Raw genomic sequence first — 3,037 nt, 5'->3', positions numbered from 1 at the left:
TGAGTCCTGCATCAGGCTCTGCGCTGACAGCACGAGCCTGCTTGGGATTCTCTTTCTCTCTCTTCCTCTCTCTGCCCTCTCTCCTTGTCTCTCTCAAAAATAAATAAATGAGCATAAAAGAGAGATTTTTTAGAAAGAAGAAGAGAGAGCCCTCTCTGCTTCAGAGGGTGAGGAACGAATCGGAGGCGACAGAGAAAACGCAGGGAAGCTCGCTAGATGTCAATCTGTGACAGATGGTGAGACCCGGACCAGGGCAAAACAAGGACAGCATTTACCAGGCACTTCCAGGGTGCCAGACAATGCTCACATTCAGGAAACACTTAGGAAGCAGAAACGGGGTGCGAGGAAGAGAGAAAGGTCTAGGGTGACTCCAAGCGCCTCTCTGTAGACATGCCCCTGCTCGTGTTCCCGACACCCTACAAGACTGGAGCCATGATCGCCTTCGTTTAACAGGGGAAGAAATGGAGACCCAGAGAAGGGCAGCAGCGTGCTCAAGGTCACACAGCGAGTGGCAGCAGATCCTGCGTTTGCACCAGGTCAGCCTGACGTCCAAGGTCTTTCCTGCAAACAGCTGTCCAAGCTCAGCAGGCAGCAGGTAACCGCTAGCCCTCACCCTGCTATTTTCTGAATGCACAATTACCTGGTAAACGCCACTGGGCGAACCTGACCAGGCAGGGGATCGGCGGGCCCCAGGGCCAGCCCTTGACTTGTCCAGGGTGTGATAAATCCAGACCCAGGTCTAGGTCAGCTCTGTCCAAACAGATACAGCACCATTACCCCAGCTTATTATTTTCCACCCAATCTGCACACCATCTGATAAACAGGTGATTACTTCTCCCAGTTCAGTTTCTGATTTGCATACAATAAATATCATCCCCAGGAAGTGTGTGTGTGTGTGTGTACGTGTGTGTTGGGGGTGGAAAACAGGGCTCATGTCTTATTTATGAGAAACAGGAGCGCAAGCTCACACAATCAACACATATTTAATCTGGCCCTTACTCGCCCTTTTGACTCTAATCAGGCCGGGTGTATGAAGAGCCGTTTTGTGCATGTGTGTGTGTGTGTGTGTGTGTATACATGCTTACTCACAGGCTGCAGGGGGATTGCCCTTGCCAAGATCCTCATTCCATTCTGATCAGGGCTGATGGTCAGGGCGTAAGATGCCCCCAACCTTACCAGCCCACCCTGTGTGTATGCTTCTCAAGGGGCAGCTTGGGAATCCAGGGTCAAGGCGTGGAGGGTAGCATTTGCTCCCCACCGACAACTTTGCAGAAGGAAAAAAAATTTTTTTTATTTTTTTTAACATTTATTCATTTTTGAGACAGAGGGAGACAGAGCACAAGCGGGGGAGGGATAGAGAGAGAGGGAAACAGAATCCGAAGCAGGTTCCAGGCTCCGAGCCATCAGCACAGACCCCGACGTGGGGCTCGAACCCACAAACCATGAGATCATGACCTGAGCTGAAGCCAGACACTTAACCGACTGAGCCACCCAGGCGCCCCTGGAAAGTTTTTTTTTAATATTGCCAAAACAAGGGGCCCTGGGTGGCTCAGTTGGCTAGGCATCTGACTCTGGATTTCGGCTCAGGTCACGATCTCACAGTTTGTGAGTTTGGGCTCTGCATTGACGGTGTAGAACCTGCTTGAGATTCTTTGTCTGCCCCTCCCCTGCTCTCTAAATAAATAAATAAATAAATAAATAAATAAACACACACCAAATATTGCTGAAACATGTTTGAACCATCAAGAGTACCAGCAATATAAATTGTGCAGCGTTAGCCACAGCTCTGTTTGCAATGACATCTAACATCACATATTTTTCATCAAGATAGAAAAGTAAAACTGGAGGAAAAAAAAAAAAAAGCCAAGCATTGTGTGGGGGAATCAAGGTCACATGCTCATAAATGCCACAGCCAAGGCTTAAACTTATGACCCTGACTCCCAAGCCCGACTTATACCTCCCGTGACACTGCCTTCCAGATAAGGCAGGTGAGACATCTGGGGAAACCACCAGTGTGATCACTTACTGCCATCTGGCCCCTGTTCCACACTTTGAAAAAGTGAGACCAGAAAAGTAAAGGGACTCACCCATGGTCATGCGCAAACCATGTGAGTGTGTGTGTGTGTGTGTGTGTGTGTACAACGATTTTTTGTGTATGTTGACCAACACAGGACACAGCCAGAACAGCTTATGTTTGCTCACAGATGACTGAGTCCTAATTTGGGGTCCTTGAATGATGGATGAGTGTAGGTGTCTGGGGCCCCAGGTCTGGCTGTCAAATGAGTCTCTTTGTTCTTCTCCAAGTTGCATATGCTGGGGCTGAGCTATCCAAAATGACTCTTTCACTCATGTATCTGCTGCCTGAGCTCCATGACTGGGCTGCGGGAGCCAGTGGGATGTCTCCTTTCTCTCTGTGCAGCTGTCCACTTAGCTAGCTTGGACTTCTTTGCAGCATGGCGGTCTCAGAGTAGTCAGAGTTCTTAGGTGGCAGCTGACTGTCACCAGGATAAGCATTCTGAAATGTTGACTTGTGTTTTTTTATTTTGGTCTGTATGCTTGTTTGTTTTTACAAATACATCGTCTTTATACAAACACCTATGAGGGATATGGGGTGTACAAATTCAAACGATATGGAAAGTGCAAAGATTCAAGAAGAAAATCACTCACAGGGCAGCTGGGTGACTCAGTCGGTTAAGCGTCTGACTTCGGCTCAGGTCATGATATCGTGGTTTGTGAGTTTGAGCCCCACATCAGGCTCTCTGCTGTCAGTGCAGAGCCGGCTTAGGATCCCCTGTCCCCTTCTCTCTCTGCCCCTCCCCTACTTGCACGCTCTCTCTCAAAAATAAAAATAAACATTAAAAAAAAGAAAATCATTCACAATTCCACTACCCAGAAATTAATATTTGGTGAACCTTAATCAATGGGTCCATCTTCCTACCACAGAAAATAAAGAGAAAGATGGAAAAATGGATGGATAGATGGATAGATGGATGGATGGATGGATGGATGGATGGTTAGATGGATGAATGGATGGATG

The 3,037-nt window shown here is 47.8% G+C and overlaps 1 long non-coding RNA gene across 2 annotated transcripts in view; it reads left to right on the top strand.

The window, feature by feature from the left end:
• Nucleotides 1-350: 350 nt before the first annotated feature.
• The window catches only part of LOC121010181 (uncharacterized), a 38,216-nt gene continuing 35,529 nt past the window's right edge, over nt 351-3,037 (top strand). For both annotated transcript variants that reach the window (XR_005781034.1, XR_005781035.1), the window contains exon 1: nt 351-595. This is a non-coding gene — a long non-coding RNA (uncharacterized LOC121010181). The remainder of the gene's footprint in view (nt 596-3,037) is intronic.

Source organism: Herpailurus yagouaroundi, unplaced genomic scaffold, assembly GCF_014898765.1.
Source record: "Herpailurus yagouaroundi ecotype Mexico unplaced genomic scaffold, PumYag 191, whole genome shotgun sequence".
Taxonomy (NCBI): Eukaryota; Metazoa; Chordata; class Mammalia; order Carnivora; family Felidae; genus Herpailurus; species Herpailurus yagouaroundi.
This window is presented reverse-complemented; position numbering and strand designations above follow the sequence as displayed.